Source organism: Chiloscyllium plagiosum, chromosome 30, assembly GCF_004010195.1.
Source record: "Chiloscyllium plagiosum isolate BGI_BamShark_2017 chromosome 30, ASM401019v2, whole genome shotgun sequence".
Taxonomy (NCBI): domain Eukaryota; kingdom Metazoa; phylum Chordata; class Chondrichthyes; order Orectolobiformes; family Hemiscylliidae; genus Chiloscyllium; species Chiloscyllium plagiosum.
The window spans coordinates 40,533,564-40,555,881 of NC_057739.1; the positions used below are offsets into that span (position 1 = coordinate 40,533,564).

Here is a 22,318-nt window from a genome sequence, read left to right on the forward strand (position 1 = left end):
AGAGGCACATTGAAAAATGCAATGCTCTGCATAAGTATCAGTAAGGTCATCATAAACTGAGCAACCCACCTATGCAACTAAATCTCAGACCTGTTTATTGCTTTCCAAGAATCCCAAACCTTCCAGTTGAAGGTTTACTTTATAAAAGTACAGCAAGCTAATGATGTAAAAAAAGCACTAAAAAATTATAAACTGCAATTAATCTAGGCCAAAATAATGGTCATTAACTAGTTGAAAACTTGAAAGTGATCCACACTAAAGGATATTGTAATTAATTATTATTACTACATTCAAATCACTCACAGCAACAGTTGAGCAACTTAAAAAGTTTCCTTGCAGAAAGCAAGAGTTATAAAAACAATTAATATATCACTGGCTTCCTTCAAGTCCTGTACATTTGGGTAAAATTTAATTTCTAAAAGCTCATTATCATGTGTCAAACAACTATGTCATAATGTATTCACTTAAAAGTGCAATTACCATCATGTAGCACCAATTTCATGCTTACACCACATGATAAACATCAAGTGGCATACTTCTATTAAAATCATTTTAGACAATTATGAATGGCCAGTGCACCATCAACCTTTTTGCTGCTTTTCAAATAACACACAGGATTTTGGTTTTATATACAAGACATTCATCTCAAGTAGTGGAACGTGGAGAAAAATTCTAAATTCATTGAACACCACCTCAGCCAACAACCCTCTTTTTTTTTTAAAAAAAAAGCATTTCACAGTATATCAGCCCAGAGCATGTGTTCAGTTCCTCAGTTAAGGGTTAATTTGGGTTGATCAAAGAAAATCTTATTTAAGCCAGTTCCAAACAAAGTAACAGCAGTACAATTCTTGGGACATCATTTTGTACTAGCAGTAAGAAATGTCCTTCGGTCACAAGCTGCAATAAGGCATTTTTGGTCATTGTTAACCACAGTTAAATCACTGCAATAGTTTCCTACCAACAACCACAGAAATTGCGTTTAAATTACTCAAGCAGAATTTGGACAAGATACAATCTCCAATAAGACACACCAACATGTGTTTAAAGGCATCCAATATTCTTCAAGTAATTTTCATTATGTTCTGTTCTAAGAACAAATGTTTTCCCAGGAATTTTACATTGGTGGATTTCACATTCCAAATTTTAGTAATGCAGTAACAAGATGATGATGATCCTGTGATTTTTCTAATCGTATACAAGCTTGTTCTGCATGAATTTTACAGGCTTGTACTTTGGCAAAGCCTATTCATTGCCCCTTCAGTGGTGCACAGTGAAAATCCTGCTCCACTCACACTCAAGGATTCGCTAAGCCTTTGCATTTACTCACTTCTTTATCTCTTGATCACTAATCTTTAAAATCCTATTTTATTATACATTCTATCCAAAACCTAACTTTTTAAAAAATTCATGGAATGTAGACAGCACGTTCGCTGCCAAGGGCATTAAAACAACCGCTGCATCGGACTGGGTCTAGGTTTGGCCGTCAGATGAACATTAACGAACCAGCCCACAAATTCAGATTTATTGTACTGCTGGTACAGGATAACACTCCAGTATACTTGATGTAAAAAAAATCAAAACAATTACAAAGAGAGGAACCACAAGATGGTGAACAAAATAAATTTTAATGATTTCCAGAATAAAAGAAGACGACCTGCATTGCCTGGAGCATCATAATTTACAACTTTCCCTCCCAGTTACTCACAACCCTGACTTGGCAATATGTCACAGTCACTGGGTCAAAACCCTGGAATTCCTTCCAACAGCATTGGGGATCTACCTACAGCACATGGACTGTAGCAGTTCAAATGCAGCAGCTCACCAATAAATTTCTCAAGGGCAATGGGCAATAAATGCTACCCCAGCCAGTAACACTGAGATCCAACAAATGATTTTTTTTTTTACAAATTAAATAAGAGATTTAATTCAAGTTCAGACTTAAGAGGGTTTGCTACATCTCAGCAAGCAAAGGAAACAGATTTAAAGCTAACTGATCAAAGAATCAGAGAGAAGACAAAAGTTTTGCTTACATATGCAGCAAATTATGACCTGGAGTGCACTACCTGTAGGGGTTGTGGAAGCAGATTAAATAACTGCAGGCAATCCCCAAGTTGCAAACATGTTCAGCTCCTGAGTCAAGAGTGTGGAGCTGGAAAAGCACAGGGATTGCAGCATCCAAGGAGCAGGAGAATCAACGTTACGACATAAGCCCTTCATCATCCAGTAACATTGATTCTCCTGCTCCTTGGATGCTGCCTGACCTGCGCTTTTCCAGCACCACACTCTTGACTCTGATCTCAGAATCTGCAGTCCACACTTTTTCTTGTGTTTAGCTCCTGAGTCTGTTTGCAAGTCCTTTGTACACAAGACAGAACACAATGCAGGAGGTCATAAAAGCAACCAATTGTAAACTCAGGAAATTTTTGTATGCCAGATATTTAAAAATTACATCCCTGTATGGGAATGCATCCATAAGTACGAATGTTCCTAAGTCAGATATTTCTAAATAGGGGATCCCCTGTATTTTCAACAATTTAGATAAACACCTAGAAAAGATAAAAACTGCAGGACTATGGGGAAGAGCAGTGGAGTGAAACTAAAATCCAAAAAAAATCCAAAAAAATCATAAATAAGCTTAAAGTGCAAAGGCTGTTTCAATGATTGATATTCAAATGATATGAAATTACAAAAGCCACCAGCAAAGCAAAAAAAGAAAATGCTGTTTTGTTAATTTGGTTTGAAAGAAATAAAGCGTATTTGAGGAACCTCAGTACTGAGTGCTCTTACTGAATATCTGGCTACTTTCACCCTGAAACACCATAAGAGGCAGGTCACAAGGTATGCAAACTTTGAATCTAATATAAAATAGAGAGCCATCAACTTCAGATGTATTTTAAAATTAATGAAAGATACGGCACCAACAGCAGAAAAGTTGCATCATGGAGTTGCATCCTTTATACCCACAACCTTAGTACCCTACCAACCATCTTAAACTAAACGTGGCAACTTTCCAATTATAAAGGGAAATAAAGAGTAGCAAGCTGGCAGAACTGAAAAGGGTGACAGGAACAGCCAATCATTTTACTTCTTCCAACGAATGGACTCTCCTAGTTGAACATCTGTCTCGTAATTTGTTTGAGTCAGACATTCAAGAAGCAATTGTGCATAGGTTAATAAAACCAGAAAAATGCTTCTCGAAGATTAGGCAGGAGCAACCAAAGTTGAACTTAGACAGCAGGAATATAGTCAACAGATTGGTCAAATTGGCAGAGAAGTGACAAATGAAATTATCTTCAAAGAAATGCATGATAATGCATTGAAAGAGAGCAAACAAAGGGGATACACAAATGATTGATTAGAAAAAACTGGGAACTGTAACACAGCAGAGGACTTTGAAATGCAGACTCAGATCTTTGAAGGCAGCGTATGGGAAACTTATCGGCCGAAGGTATCGTAAATATGAGAATGAATATAGTGAGAGAACTACTGAGACAGTTAGGTCATAGCTAGAATGTTGCAAAAGGACAGAGCATGAAAGGATATGATTGCACTAAAGAGGATCTAGAGATTCACCAGGATATTGTCAGAAATTGAGATTTTTCATTATAAATAGATTAAATAGGCTACAGCACTTACTTTATATCAAAGTAGGTCAAGTGGACATTTAATCCTGATGAAGGGCCTTTGCCCAAAACATCGATTTGCCTGCTCCTCAGATGCTGCCTGACCTGCTGTGCTTTTCCAGCACCACTCTAATCTAGACTCTGATCTCCAGCATCTGCAGTCCTCACTTCTGCCTATTTAATTGAGGTGTATAAAACTGGAAAATGCAGTGATGCAGTGGGTAAGAAGGATCTGTTTCTTTTATCAGAGATAAATAATGATGAGGTATAGATTTGAAGTAACTGGTAAAACAATTAGAGGGGAGTTGAATAGAACATTTCTCACCCGGATGATAGGAGTCTGGATCTCACTGCCTAGGGTAGTAAAGGCAGAAATTCTGAACCTAAAACAAACTAGGATATGGCTAACTCATTTGAAGTGCCCTCATCTACAGAGTTACAAATCAAGAGGTGGAAAATGGAATTAGCCTGGAAAACTCTCATGAGCTGAATAATCTTCACTTTGCCATAGATTTTCTTGAAAGTTGGTGGTGGCTCCAAAGTACAATTTTTTTTTTGTGTAAAAGGTTTGTCCTGGTCACCCACGATCATTCAAGACCAAGTCAGATGATGATACAATGATGAGCCCTTACTATCTTTCACTATAAATCATGCAAGCAGAAATAAGACTAGACTACATGAATACTAATGTGGGGGTGTGGAGAAAAAGAAGAGAGAGATCACCAAGCACTTAGAGGTTCATGTAAGCCAACAGATTTGGAAAAGATCTTGCTTGACTCATTTAATTTGAAGTAACAGACTGAAAAGCAATGTAGTAATCATGACTGTTAATTTTACAGAAGTGTTTGACAAGGTATCAAGGTATTAGACCCTTTTTGTGCTCTATGTAAATCTTTGAGTATAATGTAAAACTTTAAGATTTGCCAATTATACCGGATTTAGTGGCCACAGTGTGAATTAACAAGCTTTCAATTTCAGTTACCAAGTTTGGTAGGACAAGCTGGAGATACTCTCTCGAGCTCTCAGGAGAACAAGGAAAGAATTAGAGATTTAACATGATTGTGACAGGCTTACATAAAGGGGCAAAGAAAAGCACTTCCCATCAGGTGATAACATAAGGACTATACAAAAAGAGGTGGAAAGGCAAGTTGCGAAGGGGATACAGATTACACAGATACTAATAGGTTATGTGAGTTAGCAAAATGTTGGCAAATGGAGTATAATAATGGGAGAATGTGAAGTTATTCATATGAAAAGGAGAACAAAAGAACATTATTATTTAAAAAGAGAAAAACTGCAGAAAAGGCATTTGGGAGTAATTGTGCATGAAGCACAAAAAAAGTTAGCGCACAAATGCAGCAGGTAAGCTAGTGGAAAACTAATGGAATGCTGGTTCAAGGGCTTTAGAGTGTAAGAGTGGGGAAGTCACATTGCTACTGTACAAAGTGCTGGTGAGACCACACCTGGAGTTCTGACAGCAGAGTTGATCTCCTGATTTAAGAGATCATTTTACTGGATGCAGTTCAGATGATTCATCTGGGTGATCCTCAGTATGGACAGATCATCTTATGAGCAAAGGCTAAACAAGTTGGGACTCTACTCTGTAGGGTTTAAAAGAATGAGGGGTGACCGTATTGAAACATATAGAATCCTTAAGGGACTTAACAGGGTAAATACAGAAGGAATGCTTTCCCTCATGAGAGGGACTAGGACCAGAGGGCAAGTCTTAGAATTTAGGGACGCCAATTTAAGATCAAGATGAGGAGGAATTGTTCTCTCAGAGTTAAGTACTTTTGGAACTACTTGCTACAGAGAACTTGAGGGACAGAATCCTTGTGTATATTAAGACGGAAACAGATTCTTGATCAATAGGGGAAATCAAGGATTACAGGGAAATTGCAGGAAAGTAGATCTGAGGAATGTCAGATCGACCATGATTCTCTTGAATGCTGGGGCAGGGTTGACGGGCCAAATAGTCTACTCTGTTCCTATTTCTTATGGGCCAGCTGTGCACAGATTTTAAGGTTTTGTGCAAGCAATACTGGAGTTGTGTAAAACAACTTATTTTCTGCAGTAAACATCACTGACCTGGAATTTGCTGCTCACAAGTGTACTGCAAATAGAAAACAGGAGTTTGAAAGGAAACTGGATGGGCACTTGAATAAAATAAATTTGCAAGGCTAGAGACATTGAGCAAGGAAGTAGGAAAGACAAGATTGGTCAATGGGGGTCCAGCACGTACCTTATTTTCTTCACTCCACCAAAGTTACAAAGATTTTACCCATAACCCTTTCTCCTTAAACCTTTCTGCCTCTTTCCTTCTTCCTTCATGATACTCCTTAATTTTTCTCAAATTCTGCGCAGTGTACCAACATGGATGAAGAACCAATTGGCATGGAGAAGACGAAGTAGGACTACATGGGTTTTTTCAGAGTGGAAGGCAGTAACTTGTGGGGTATAACAGGGATCATTGCTTAGGCCCCAGCTATTGACAATACATCCAAATGATTTTGACAAGAGAACTAAATGCAATTTCTCCAAGTTTGCAGACAACACAAAGTAGATTTGGAGAGTGAACTGTCAGAAGGGTGCAGAAATGCTTTAGTGTGATTGTGCAAGTTGAGTGGGTGGGCAAATGCACAGTTATGAAGAATAATGTAGATAAATGCGAGGTTATCCATTTTGGTAGATCATCTGAATGGCAAGAGATGTGTTTTTTTTCCTGGGCGGAGGGGGCCTTGGACATTAGTCACTGAAAGTAAGTGGGGATCCAAAACCATGGGGTCACAGATTACAGATATAAGGTAGGCCATTTAGGACTAAGATGAGAAATTTCTTTACCTAGAGAGTCGTGAGCCGGTAGAATTCTGCCACAAACAGCAACTGAGGCCAAAACATACCATATTTTAAAAGACAGTTAGATATAGTTCTTGGGGCTGAAGAGATCAAAAAAAGTATGGAGAGGAAGTAGGATCACTGTACGGAGTTCAAAAATCAGCCACTATCATATTGAATGGCAGAAAAGACTCAGAAGGGCCGAATAGCCTATTCCTGGTCGAACTGCCTAGGCTTCTTTGACGTACCTTTCATTTATCTGCATTGACATCTCCTTTGGCGGCTCAATATCACAAAATTTCACAATACTGGTGTGGAGTTCCTTAGGATGTTTTATCACATTAAAGGGAATGGCACGTACTGGTATGGACTAACCAGCATGTCTAACAGACAGAAAAGAGTTGAAATAAATAGGTCATTCTCACATTGGCAGACTTTGACTGGTGGGGCTCCACGGGGATCAATGCCTAGACCCAGCAACATTACCACTGGATTGCTACCATTTCCTCCTGTAACATAATAAAAGCTATGCAGGAACACGTATCTTGAAGATGCAAACCATTTCCAGAAGGATTTGGATAGGCTCAGCAAATGGACAAAAACATGGCTGATGGGATTATGACATGGAAATATGCATTTTGGAAAGAATAGATATACAGAGCGTTTCTTAAATGAAGAAAGTTTGGAAAGTACAGCTATGCAATGAAACTTGGGTGTTCTTTACACAGCCTAAGAATAAGTAATTGGCTATTTAGGACAGAGGTGAAAGGAGTTGGCTTTCACCCAGAAGATTGCAATTATCCCAAAGGGCTGTGGAGGGTCATTGAGTATAGGCAGCAGTGAGTACTGCAGATGCTGGAGGTTAGAATGGTCCTGGAAAAGCACAGATCAGGCAACATCCGAGGAGCAGGAAAGTCGACATTTCGGGCAAAAGCCCTTCATCAGGAATGAGGCTGAGAGCCTCGGAGGTGGAGAGATAAAAGGGGGATTGGGCTGGGGAAAATGTAGTTGAGTGTGCAATAGATGAATGGAGAGGAGGGTAAAAGGTGCTAGGTCAGAGAGGAGGGTGGAGCAGAGAGGTGGGAAGGAAGATTGACAGGTGGGACAGGTCATGAGGATTGTGCTGAGCTGGAAAGTTGGAGCTGGGGTAAGGTGGGGGAGGGGAAAATGAGGCAATCCTAGAAGGGTTCCTAGGCGGAAGATGAGTCGCTCTTCCTCCAGGCGTCATGTTACCATGGTCTGGCGATGGAGGAGGCCAAGGACCTGCGTGTCCTTGGCAGAGTGGGTGGGGGAATTAAAGTGTTCAGCCATGGGGCGGTTGGGTTGGTTGGTGTGGGTGGGTGTCCCAGAGGTGTTCTCTGGAATCCTCCAACCACAAGGGATGAATGCAGATTTCTCCAGCTTCCTCATTTCCCCTCCCACCTTTTCTCAGTCCCAACCCTCAAACTCAGCACCGCCTTCTTGACCTGCAATCTTCTTCCCGACCTCTCCGCCCCCACCCCCTCTCCGGCCTATCACCCTCACCTTAATTTCCTTCCACCTATCGCATTCCCAACGCCCCTGCCCCAAGTCCCTCCTCCCTACCTTTTATCTTAGTGTGCTTGGCACACCCTCCTCATTCCTGAAGGGCTTATGCCCGAAACGTCGATTCTTCTCCTTCTCCTTTGATGCTGCCTGACCTGCTGTGCTTTTCCAGCAACACATTTTTAAGCTCTGATCCCCAGCATCTGCAGTCCTCACTTTCTCCCAGCTATAATCTAGTCAAATGGATGAACAGGCTTGAGGGGCTCAAGGAGCATTCCTTTCTTCTGCAACTCTCCAACAGTATCCACCCAATTCTCCACACTTCATTCTGGGATAGAGGGGACTGGGCACCTTCCTGCCACTAGCCTCTATATGGAGCAATTAACCTGTCTTTTTAATTACCTCCAGTACAACACACGCACCAAAATATCACTTCCCTTCCCGTATTCCCGAACTCCTTTGTGACAGTCTATTCCACACTATTCCTTGAAACAATTCCAACCTTGCCATAATCACTCCTTGAATGAAAGAATGTACATCTTTCAACTCTGCATACTGCATCACTGTACATATTACAGCTTCCTCTACATTCAGTAGGCCAAAGTCTGAGTGATCACTTTGCTGAACACTTCCTTTCAGTTTGCAAACATGGCTCTCAGACTCCAGTTCTTACACTTTCAATTCTCAATTCCATTCAGATCTCACAGCTGTTTATTACAATATTCCAATGAAACGCAATGAAAGCTAGAGGAACAAGGCCTTACATGTGAATTATGTGCAAAGATCTCAGTCTCCAGGTTGAATCTGGTTACTTGAAGCATGATGCACTGATGGAAGCCTGCTCCTTTTCACTGAAAGGTCTAATGTTTGGTCAGACATGCCTCTTGGATCTTTCAATACTACACAACCTACGCCCCAAATTGTATCATGAGGAATAACATAAGTATTTCCACAGCAGGTAAAGACACTATGCCAGAACCAAACATTACATTAGAACCACTGTTGTCATTTTTCCCCAAGAGTAGGTGACAATAGGATATTGCTGATAAATAAATTAATTCTGCTTTCCATCCAATCCCAGGGCTCTCTTTCATTCCTTCCCCATTATCTCTCCTCTAATCTAGATTTGCTCAAAACCTGCTACATTATACAGTTCTGACAGAAGGTCGCACACCTTAACTGTTATGTTTCTCTCTTCACAGATGCTGTTTCCAGCATTTTTGTTTATATTTCAGATTAGTAGCATTTGCAGAGTAATATTTAGTCTTTTAGAAAATGAAATGTCATTGAAACAAGTCCATGAGATTCAAAGATTCATACCAATAGCAAGTAAGAAAATCTTAAAAACTTTTGTGATAGGAGCATATTGCCATAACATTGCTTGTTGGTTTAAGATACAGATACCTGGCCAATTGAGCAAAATCTCAAATCATTTTAAATTACCATTCACCTCTCTACTTCTGCATTAGGTTGGCCACCATATAATTGGGATTATTTAACTGAAAGCATACCATGAAATCTATAACCCAAAGCAGTATTTTTCAATCCCCTTTGAGCTCCACCTGGCAGAGCCTGCTATTTTAGCAGGAAGAAAGTAAATCAAATGGAAAAATTGGCGTAATAAAGGGATTTTTTTATTCATAGCCAATTTCACACAGGGAAAATTTATACTTTATTCAGCAGTCACCATATCAAGCAAAAAGCTTCCACTTTATGCAATTAGACTTGTAATTTCCATCTTATTCAAAATTAATAAGCCTCAACACATTGAAATGTTTGCAGGCACTGCAATCATGAGTCATAAAGCTCCCAGATCTGGGGAAAAAAATACTTCTGTTCTGAAAGACCAGATTAGTGGGCTCAAAGGAACTGCACTGCTATGTTAATAACCTGGCAATCGAATTTTAAGTTCTTTATATATCCATAGAAGTGTATCAACTAAAATATTCAACACATTAGCAGACATCCTAGTGGTGTTCCAAGTGCACACTGTTTTAGAACAAAGGGGACATTGTGGTGCAGTGCAACTTTCGGATAGCACACAAATTAAACAGAATGATCCAGATAGTTCAGGCTGGTGTGGTAGACATCATTTAATATGGACAAACATGATGTGATAAGACTAACTAGATATGCAGAAAGAATACAGAAAATACCACAGAGAAAAGTAATTTACATGCAATACTGAGCAGTGCAACCATCTGACTCTGAAAGAGGTACAGAAACCAACTGAAAAGGTTTAGATGTCCAAGCAATGAGCAGAGTTTAAATTGAGAGGATTTTCATTTTGAGAGAGGACGAAAATTCCAAAGTTTATAAAGTGAGTAGAAATAGTTATCAACTCTCATAAGGAACATGGATTAAACTGTGGAAGGAGAAAAGCCAGCTGGTCAGATTCAACTAGCCTACACTTTGACAATGCTAGAAACATTAGGTCCCAAGTGTAAACCAGGATAGTTTCCGAATCAGTTCAAAGTAGGTGAAGCTCATTGAAGTAATGGGTGTTTTGGGAGTGGGTACCAGAAGAATTGGGCTCTTATAGTGCAGCGGTAACATCCCACCTCGGAGTCAGAAGGCCAGAGTGCAAATCCTACCTTTTCCAGAGAGTTGACATAACATATCTGAATAGCTTAATTAAAAAAAACAGCTGCAGTGTTGTCTATGGATAGGGAGAGGATCAAGAAATGAAAGGTGGAAGTTGGTACTTGTGCAGAGTTGTAGATTAAGAATAAGAGTTTTAGATCACAATGTCATCAGCTGCCTAATTCAGTAAACTGATAGCTGTTAAGCACTCCTAACAGTAACTCTTCATGCTTAAATTTTAATCAGCCAGTAACTTGAATCAACCAAATGCAAAGAACATTGCATAGCGAAATTTTGAGCTAAATGTTCAGTGCATTTTGAATAAAATACTTCTGAAATAAGAGCATGGTGTATTTCTGGCAGCTCGGTGAATATGTCAAACGACAGCCAAACAGACAGTCCTGGAAAATTCAAGAGACAGCTGGAGTTATTTTTGGAGAAAGAAATAATTAAGGGGTACAAGAGATTGAGAGATAGATGGATGCTTAGAATACACCGAACTTTAAGTTAACAAAATGGATTGAATAGTCTGAATAGTTACTTTTAGGTATTGTTCCTCAGTCATCCAGGTCTCATTGGAAACAATGAAATACATAAAAATGCCACTGACAGGATGTATCATTAAATACATTTCAAGTGTGAAGATAACGTGTTATGAAAGATTAACAAAGTTTTAGGTTCTACAGAGAACAATGGATACATAGAAGAAGCATTCAAAAAAGATTAATAGTAAAAGGCATTTTGCTCCAAATATTTACTTTATAGGATCAGACTCTTGCAATGCAGAAGTAAATCTCCCTGTGATCCAGAAGGACTGGATTCAAGTTGCCCAAACATGTACCACAACATGTCCAAACAGGTTGATTAAAATGACTATACTTTGCAGGATTTCAGACCATGTGGAGACCAGGACGGAGATGGATTAGATCAAATCTGGGAGCAAGAAGGGCACGAATTTAAAATGCAGACACAAAAGCATTGTTTTGCAACAATTACACTTAAAGTACTTCACTGATAATGTCAAAAAGACCAATATAAATCTAAAGTTTATTTTCCTTAATTGATAGAGCTAAAGATTATCAAGAGTACCAACAATGTAATAGAGTATGAGTGATCAAGTCTAATGACACACATGCAAGATAATATCGGGTTTAACAAGGAGAAGCATCTCACTAAACTTAAAAGTACCAAATAAAAGTTGCTATTATAACAATGAAATCTGGTCAGCAACGCAACAAAAAAAAACTGTAACAAATGCAATTGATGTGTTGTGTCTGAGAGAGTGAGTAGATCAAACATGAAATTAGAAAAATAACAGCAAAAAAGTAATGTCAGCGCAGCAAACTTGGGTTTTGAGTGGTGCAACAAAACCAGCCTGGCACTCAGGTCTAAGGAAAACCTCTCGACTCTACAGGTGGGATTTTAAACAAAGAAACACTATTGCGGGTAGGTTTATGCAATCAGGATTAAAGTTGAATCTGCTCGCTATAAGTACTATTTAGATGGGTATGCAATTCACTGGGTGAGACACTAAAGCTGGCTCCTGAAATAAGCTGAAGAATTTATTTTGGTAGATTGTTTGCCCAAATTGCAAATGAAACATACCTACACCTAAATATTCCAAAATGTTAACTGAATCTAGAATGTTATTGTTTTCTCTCTTCAGTTTCTGCCAAACCTACTAGGTTTCTCCAGCTGTTTTATACCAGACTAGTGGTTTGTTTTTTGACATTGATTGAAGTTTCTCAATCTGTCTCTACTTGAGGGTGGAGAAGTGAACATTCATTTCCTTAGTCAATTCTGCCTCCATAAAAGTGTGTAATGTTGTTTTATTGGCAACCCACGTGTAGCGATACAGGGGCATACTACATACATTTCTTATGTAAAACCCTACAGATGCACTCTATACAAGGCTTTAATTAGATTTTAAATATCATAGTTACAGGGTTAGCAGGTTTGCCTACAGAAGATTAGGTGCAGCAGCTGGCACCGTGCCATCAAACTCGATGCTCAGTTATGGTCTATTCATTGCCTGCAAGAAAAGACTCAAAACACATTACAACATTATTCATGAACTAAGCACATTTTCCAAACTATAAAATTATGCAAAAGTCCAAAGGACTACCACAGCTAAAAAAGGAGAGGAGTATAACAGATAAAGTAGCAGTATTTAGATGGCACTATGGAGTTTTTTAAAAGACTGTAGTTTGGACAAGGGAGAAAATATTGAGATGGTAAGAAACTACTCCACTATAGAGATTCTGAGATGGAAATGTGTTGCTGGAAAAGCACAGCAGGTCAGGCAGCATCTAGGGAACAGGAGAAATGCTGCCTGACCTGCTGCGCTTTTCCAGCAACACATTTCCATCTCTGATCTCCAGCATCTACAGACCTCACTTTCTCCTATAGAGATTCTGACAAAAGCAAGTGTGCCAAGGTTTGAATTCAACATTATTTTTTAATAAAAAACATTTTCATTAAAGTTACAAACTTTCATTCACAACTTTCATTTCATCATGCCATTTATATGCTTATATTTGGTATTAAATATTACCCTCAGTATTATGCGGTAGCTGCCAATGCATTCGTAATGAAATGGAATGTACTTCACAGGCCTAAGTTGTACTGAAGATTTCCAGATGACACATGGTACTCCTCCAGAAACTATGCAGACTTACAACCTTGAAATGGTTTCTGGAAATGCAAACTCAAGTACTGCTGACAAAAGACACATTCTGACAAAGCTTTTCACCTTGCAATTCATTAGGACAATCCACAAGAATACTACAGAAAAGGCGAAAATCAACACTTAAATTGGAGAGAAAGTGCAGTGATGGATAGAGGAGTTGTTATGGAGAAATGCACCAGTTAATAAAGACTGACAGTTAATTGACAAGAATCAAGTTTTAAACGAGGCAGGTTGACTGACTGGTCAAGGCACTGCCTTTAGAAATGAAGCTGATAACGGTTGTCACCTACTCTGCGTTGAAACAGGAGGAGTGTTTGCATGTGTCTGTCTGCAATGTATATGTTCAGCATGTCTCATGAATTGTCATGAGTGCTAGATGGAAAATTTCAACAAAATGTTTTTTTCCCAATAATGCTCAGATTCGAATTGCTCCTCACCTTAAATGGAAGGCTGGAAATAGATTATTTTGCTATCAGCACTGGCTAGATCAATACTGAACTACAAAGAGGAAGCCACTTGCATTACCCAAGACCTCAGGTTTTCAAATTTGTACTGAGGCAAAAGGGACATACATTACAATGGTCGAAACTTATGATTTCATTCTGATTAAGTTCGGATAGTGACAAACTCTGGCTGTGGCAAAGTTGTCGGCATTCACATAGCCAAAACAGGATATTGAAGTGAGGGGTGCACATAAATCAAAGCTCTGGACTTGTAGCTTCAGATTAACCAAACTTGTGCACATTTGTTATATGACAATGCTAACCAATTGGTGCGGAGTTAGGCCACATTAGAGTGTGAAATCACAGGCAAGCCATCATTCAATACTGGGATCCCTCTATGAAAAGAGGCTCAAATCCTGCACGTACGTCTGAACCAGAGAGAGTTAAAATTGCTGTCAACTGGAGAGAAGGTGAATCTGATACATCATGTGAAAAACAATGCTGTAAGGCGGAAGAAACTTTCTTGCATCCCAACTCTGCCAAGCACTAGCAACCTTTGACTGCAGTGCTGACATGGCAGACGCTATCGCACTCATCTGAGGATAGCACAACAGACAGAAAAAGATGACAGCTTTTCCATAGTAACTCTCAACATTTTTCTATATCTTTTACTGTACAAAGTCAGGCCATTGTAAAGATGTTGAGAAATTGAAAAATGTAAAAGATTTTCAAGTATTCATTGCAACAAATCCTCCATTTTTTTTAAACTACATGTTTGTACCCAAATCAGGTTAAATATTGTTCCCTCAGCTATTGCAAAGCTCTGCTGAACAGATTTGTGGGCAGGCTCCCTGCGTTTCAATGCAATTTTCTTCTATTACTATTATTATCACAACAATTGGAGTACTGAGGAACATGAAATATCCAAACTGGGGGAACCGTGGTCCAGCGAGATAGTCAAGGAATAGAATATCATTTGCCACCCATTTAGTAAATTGTTTGGAAAACTGAAGCAGGTAGTTGAACTTTCTTTGAATTTTTTTTTATACAGCCCATGATTAACATTCCACATTTGTGCAAATTATATTTCAATATAAGAAATAACATTTCTTAAGCTGTAGGTTTCCCTGCGTCTCTATTGTAATCTACAAGATAAAAAAAAGTTATCCAAATTCTTTAAGTGGGCACTTAGTAGAGCAGATCGCGCTGCCACTCAGCATTAACTCACTAATATTTTATTTACACACCTCTTCCTTGCAGCTTTCTCTACCTGGATGATGCTCTGGAAATCTGTTTACTTTATTTTCGTTAAACAGCTGTGATAAATTTGAAAGGAGCGAAGAGATTCCAAGTTTCTATAACCAATCCTTCCAAAACAATTGAAGATCCAGATCTCTAATGAGCTCAACCTTGGACTACTTTACATTTTATTGAAATTCATCCATGCAATTCAGGCAAAATTGTTTACAGGCAGACTAAAAGAATGAAAACATTACCTCTGCCCTCCTTCAGAGACGTGAGCAATAATCAAATCGGAAAACACTGCAAATCCCCAGCAAGTCCATCAGCACCTGAAGTGAACAAAAACAGATTTACATTTCAGTCATATTTCTACATTTAATTCCAATCACAGTTTAAGGAGGGAGGAAGAACAAGGTAAATATCAAGTTCCTGAATTTGGATACAGATGAAATTGGCATTTGGATCACACACAAAGATGAATGTCATTGGATAGGCAAAATATTTCCTCATTCACACATACTTACTCATCACAAAATAAGGCTCTATTTCAATTATTGTACAAAGGGTAAATTAAATCTTAAAAACTTTGACTACTAAAGGAACCAGCATTGAAAGAAATCAGTAAGAAAAGTTTTTGTGCTACAGCATTGATTTTTTCTGATATAAATGGCAATCACCCCAATGATTTTGGCTGAAGCTCGGTATTCAACATCTCAAATTGTTCTTATGGTCACCATCAGAAGGTATAACTACCAGGCTATCCTGCTGACTGACAGCTCAAAATACTGTCTCCAAATGCATCCTAAAGTGAAAGTGAAAAACTATAATTTAGTTGCACAGCTAGAAGTTTCTCAGAGCTCAAATAGATGCCTGCTTAGTATAATGTTTCACTCTAATCCTGATAATACACACAATTTTCACAACTAGTAACTACTGCCCACCGACTCACTACTACTTCTTGCAACTCCAGATTGATTCAGCGCAAAACATTCAAAACAAGCAATAGAACAGTAGGAAACATTTTTTAAAAAAACAAATGATCAGCTACCATGAATGAAAGAGATTTGAATTCAGAGTGGACATCACTTAGTTGTCCAGTGAGGCAAGCTAAATATTGCTTGGCAGTGTAGAGTTTAAATATTACTAAGAGGAGACAAGATGTAGCAGCTTTTCATCTACCACTCACTGGACCAGGAGGCAAGAAATAGTCCTGAAAAATAGAACCCCAGCACAAGAAGTGGATGCTGACTTTATACCAAGAATGGTCCATTCAATGAACTTGAGCAAGAGAGAAAAAATAGTAGTACATTGTTTGGATTCTAAAATGCATGACAGATGCAGTATAAATGTGAGGATAGCAAAAGCAGGAAGGCAGATTATTATCGAAATGGCCATAAATTGAGAGAGGGTAATGAATATGCAACAAAGCCTAGGTATCCTTATACACTTATGCAGGTTTAGCAGCAAGTAAAGATGACAAATAGCATATTGGCCTCTATAGCAACAGTATTAGAGTACAGAAACAGGGATGCCTTGCTGCAATTTTACACAGCCTTGATGAGAGCACAACTGGAAAACTGTGCAAGTTTTGGACTCTTTATCAGAGGAAGGATCTTCTTACAATTCATGGAGTGCAGTGAAGGTTTACCACAGGATGGGTTGAATCAGTCAGGATATATGCTGGAGTTCAGAAGAATGGAGGGGATCTCAGAAACCTATAAAATTCTAAAAGAACTAGATAGCATTGATCCCAATGGCAGGGGAGTCCAGAAACAGGTGTCACACTCCAAGGATACACGGTTTGCCATTTAACATAGATGAGGATAAATGTCTTCACCCAAATTGCATATTGGTCAGGCAAAGCAGGACAGAACTTCTACAGTTAAGTGGTAGGGCCCCGGGGAGCGCTACCAAACAAAGACCGTGGAGTCATAGGTAGACAGGATGGTAAAAGCAGTGTCTGGCATGCCTACCTTCAATGGTCAGAACACTGAATACAGGAGTTAGGAAGTAATGTTGCAGCTGTGCAGGATATTAGGGAGGGCACTTATACAATACTGTATACAATTCTGGTTGCCTTTCTATAGGAAAGATGTTGTTGAACTTGAGATGGTGCAGAAAAGAGTTACAAGGATGTTGCCGGGACTACAAGGTTTGAGTTACAGGGAGAGGTTGAATGGGCTAGAGCTTTTTTCTCCCTGGAGCATTGGAGGCGAAGGGATGACCATATACATGTAAATAAAAGTATGCAGGGCATGGATAAGGTGAAATAGTCAAGATCTGTTTCCCAGGGTTGGGGAGTCCAAAACTAGAGGGCGTAGATTAAAGGAGAGAAGGGAAAGATTTAACTTTATCACACAAAGGGTGGTCCACATTTGGAACAAGTTGTCAAAGTGGTGGAGGCAGTACAATTACAACATTTATAAGGCAGCTGGATAGGTATATGAATAGGAAGGGTTTAGAGGGATATGGACCAAATCTTGGCAAATGGGACTAGGTCAGATTGGAATGTCTGGTTGGCACAGATGAGTTGGACCAAAGGCAAAACAGAAAATGCAGGAAAGTCTCAGCAGGTCTGGCAGCATCTGTAAGGAGAGAAAAGAGCTGACGGTCCGAGGTTGGTCCAAGGTTTGAAATTCCAGCATCTGCAGTAATTTGCTTTTATTTAGTTCGACTGAAGGGTCTGTTTCCATATTGTAAAACTCTGGAATCCATATGTAAGCCTGTGGAATCCACTGCCACAGAAAGCAGACAAGGCCAAAACATCATATGATTTCAAGGACGAATCGGATATCGCACTTGGAGCCAAAAGGATCAAAAAGAATATGGGAGAAAAGCATGAACATTCCATTGAGTTGGATGCTTAATCGTGATCATAATGATTGGAAACGCAGGCTTGAAGAGCTGAATCCCTACTCCTATTATTTTCTATGCTTCTAACAACAGGTTGCATGTTTGACCTTCAAATGTATGCATTTAATATTGTACATTCCAGATTTAAAGATGTGATGTGATGCTAAATATGCAAATGTGCTATAAACGTATAGAAGGAAAGTATTCTAATCAAGCACAATTTTAATTGTACAAATACATGACCAGAGTTTTCTTCAAAGTTACCTCATGATTCCAAACATAACCAATAGCATTTTCAAAGTTACGTTTTGGGTTTTATTAATGGATAAACATAGAACAGATATGAAAATTAACAACTGATTTGCCAAAACCAGTAGTTTATCATAAATCAATTAAGTCCAAGGCAATAAATTTTGGATTACAACAGCAACAACATTTCAGAAGCAATTTTGTTGGCTTTAGAGCCATTTTGGAAAACAGATGTCAAGAAAGGTGCTACATAAATGCAAGCTTTTCCTTCCTGCTCTTGAGGTTTCAGCTCCAATACCTGGAATGCAGCATAATACCAATAATTTTCCATCATGCCTTTTATATGCATGGGACATAATATTCTGAGCAATGCTACATTTTCTCAAATCACTACACACCTAAAATAAGACAACCACAACAATGGTTAGAAAAACATGCTGTATTGTACAGTCTTCCTATAGTCATTATATAAAAGTCTGTGAAGTACATGACTCTTTTACCAAAATTGACAAAAAATTTGAAATGAATGTGGAATGTGTAAAATAGCAACATAGCAAAATTTCTTGAAAACTGCTTAAGCAAAATTTACTGGATTAAAAAAAACAGAAACGAAACTGTCATAGAAACACTAGCATGATAGAGCCTTCTGAGATTGGCACACACCAACACATTTTCCTGAGTGAAGAAGTGTCCAGCATATAAATTGCGAAATCTTCCAACTGCACTGTGCAAAAAAAAGTTTCATAAGACCACAGAAAATACTATTTCCCATTCTAGCCTTGTAAGTTTTTAAGAAATATATTTTAAATAAATACAAACATATCAAAAAAAGTGTACCCTCAAAACTGAGCCAATACCATCATTTGCTTATCACAAAATATCACACTTCCTTGAACCCACATTTAATCATCAAGTGGTCAGCAACATTTGAAATTCATTAGCTTTCAAAGATAGTCTCCAGTCAGCACAAATACTTGACTCTCAAAAATACAAGTCCCTAAGCCATAAAGAAGAATCTGTAAATGTTAATTTTTTCAATCATCCTTTATCCAGAATTCTCATTTCTACAGGATCAGATTACAATAGAACACACGTTGTAGCTCAATTTTTATGATGCAAATATGGCTAATCCAGTTCACTTTCTGGTCAATGGTAACCTCCAGGTTATGATTGTGGAGAATTCAGATCGTAATGCCATTGAACGTCATGAGAGATTTTAAAAAATTTTCTTGTCTACTTAGCTTCTTTCTAGCACTTGTGTGTCAAACCAGAATGCTGTCCAGGTCTTGCTGCACGTGGTTACAGATTGCTTCAGTATCTGAGTCGTCACAGATGTTGCTGAACAAAATAAACAACATGACCATTATGCAAAATGAATATCACACTTCTGACTTCCTGATGCAGAGACGATCATTGATGAAGCAGTTGCAGAGTTTGACCTGGAAATGATTGACCTCTAAGAATCTCAAGAACATTTTGTGCAAGGTTCGACTCCAATCAATGGAGAGTTCTCTCCCTTTAAATTTCCAGCGATACCAACTTTGCTCTGGTTCCTTAAATTCATTAGTGAAATATTACCTCAATGTTTCAACAGCAGTCGCTCACCTCAGTTTAAGCATTCAGCTAATTTACCCGTGCTTGGTCAAAGCTTGAGATCAGATGCCAAGCAACTCTGGAAGAGTCCAAACTCAGCATCAACAAGCAGGTTATGGCTTTGTAAGAACCACTTGATAGCACTGTTGATGACACCTTCCTTCACTCTGCCAATGGCCAGGCTGCACTGTAAATTCTATTAATTAATTTTCTGGGGGAAAAAAAAATCACAATCTGCAAATAAAGCTTTTGTTATGGGTCTTTAGCCATTTCACTTAATGGGAGGGATCCTCACATAAATCAACTACTCCAATACACATATAATCAATGTGAAGAGTTGCTTTCCTGCGATCCCTCCCTACATTCAGTTTAAATGCAATCAGCAACTCATTTTAAAAACCAGATTATATATAAAAAAAAACACACACTTCCAGCCCATCTCGACCAAATTTGTTCTCAGTGCCGTCCCTGCCAGCCACACCATCTCTGCTCAGATTCAATTGTCTGGGAGATGAAAATATTGACCAAATTTAATTAATAAACTGAAAAGACAAAAGAATAAAACTGGATGTCAAGAACTGGAATAAAAAAACAAATTATGGGGGAAATAGGAAAACTAAAATCTTACACACATTCCCTGTTTAATGAATAGCCAATTATGAATTGTTGCTCCACTGTGCACAATGCTGCAAGTTAAACTGCTTGCAGTAGTTAAGACTTGGAAGGATCATTCTGCCATACTGTGTGTTAAAACATTTAATTAACAGTATGAACAGCAAATGGTATTTTCAGCCCACATACTGAAACCATGCTGTTACCTTACATCAATTTAGGAAGTTGTGAAATGACTTGAAGGCACATATTGTGCTCTTTACATAGCGTAGCCACTGCCTAGGCCGGCACATTTTATTTAACCTTCTATTCTAGGTCATGCAAATAAAAGACTGAATTGTTAGCTTAATCAGAAGTGAAACAGCTGTCACAGAAATCACAACTTTATTGTCAGCAAACTCAGATGACTCCAACTGCTTGAAAGAGGCAAGACCATTTAAAATCACTGCATGAGGCAAAGATGTTACTTCAAAACCACCTGATTCACATTGTGCCCTGTGATAATATCACATTTGAACTCTTGCTAAAAACAGTTTCATGATTATGAAAGCATTTACTATGCAAAAGCTCTGAAGAGTTTTATTAACAATGGAACTTTGCCAACTTAATTTTTACCTAAAACCCAAAAGACTCCAATAACTGGATTTTGCTTCACTAACTCCAAAAGTTGCTATCAATCATGTGGTTCAGAAGCTCAGTTCCACCTTTAAAATACCATATCAATAGCCTTTTAAGTCACAACATACTGTTTTCTGTTGATGTTGACACTTGACATTAACATTCAAATTTAGTACAATATTCTTTTAAATTTTGTCAGCGTTCATATAAAGTGAAAGTAAAATGTCAAAGTTCATGCAAGTAATACTGATTGATGGATAATTAATGGCTTGGACACCAGGGAGATTGCCCTTACTCTGCTTCAAAATAATACATGGAATTGGATACATCCACCCAAGATCACAAACAGGCTTAAACTGTTCACCCAAAAAATGGCACTGCTGACACCAGACAGTACAAAAAAAGTCAGTGAGTGATTCCCACAGTGTAATATTGTTAGAAAAAGGAACAACTGAGTGAGGATAATGCTGTATTTGCTGTAATGGCCTCCATGGACAAGTAGTTAATACATAGTGATGGTAATAAATGAAGCGTTGGTATTCCCAGCAGGAACTTTCCAACATGATTTCAGCAAAAGAAAAGTATGGTGAGGGGTAATAGAGTCAGAGTCTTGCTGCAGATGAAAATGTAAGGAAAAAAAGGGGCACCCTGACAGTAATAAGATCACATAGCTAAACTTAATGACATATCATAAGCAAGTAGTCAGAATACAGATAGTCTCAGTTAATACCACTCAAGGACATATCCACTACAGGAAAATTGAAACTGCTAACCCATCAGGCTCAATCACATATGAACATTAGGTCTGGCTCTACTAAAAATACACAGACTAAAATCAATACTGCATAATATTCCCACATCTCAAAGCAAGATTTGCACTTTTTAGAAACCCACAATCAGTGCAGCATGCTCCTACTGTAAAGTATTTTAAGTCTTAATGAACCTATCAGCAAATCTTTTCACAGACACTGTGACACTAACTTAAAATATATTTTGTTTCTTTGTAGAAGGCACAAGACTACATTTTGGAGTTTGCATGTTATTAAATGCATTGCACAAAAAACAGTGGGCAAGGGAACCAGTGCTTGCTAGTTACTTATCAGTCTGCTGTATGAATTATGCTGTATGAGAACATGAGCAAATTCACAAAGGAAACCACTTTCAAATCTCTAACAACTGGAGGCTTTAGAAGCTCAGCAAAATTCCACATACTAAAACATGTTAAATGGTTTACCGACGGATTTATAAAATTCAATAAAGTTACAGTATTTAAAGACTAAGCAACAAAACTAGTAAGAATTCATAGCATGTCACCTTTGCTCACTAAATTTGGAATATTAGAGTGATACATTTGCATTTCGACAACTCACCAAATCATTTTATTGAACAATTTTTAATTACAAATTCAAAAAGGCTTTACCATTAGCGAATTTTGTCTACTAACCAGCGTCTCC

General features: G+C 38.4%; 1 protein-coding gene across 10 annotated transcripts in view; it reads right to left on the bottom strand.

The window, feature by feature from the left end:
* The window catches only part of LOC122564948 (nucleus accumbens-associated protein 2-like), a 92,424-nt gene that overhangs the window by 64,941 nt on the left and 5,165 nt on the right, over nt 1-22,318 (bottom strand). For 3 of the 10 annotated variants that reach the window (XM_043720475.1, XM_043720478.1, XM_043720481.1), the window contains exons 2-4: nt 15,194-15,268; nt 12,509-12,597; nt 11,324-11,498 (exon numbers count right to left, since the gene is read on the bottom strand). The gene's annotated coding sequence lies outside the window, so the exon portion shown is untranslated. Of the gene's footprint in view, nt 1-3,636; nt 3,661-11,323; nt 12,485-12,508; nt 12,869-15,193; nt 15,269-22,318 lie in introns of those variants that run through there. The other 7 variants (XM_043720484.1, XM_043720476.1, XM_043720479.1 and 4 more) reach the window with 6 other exon arrangements.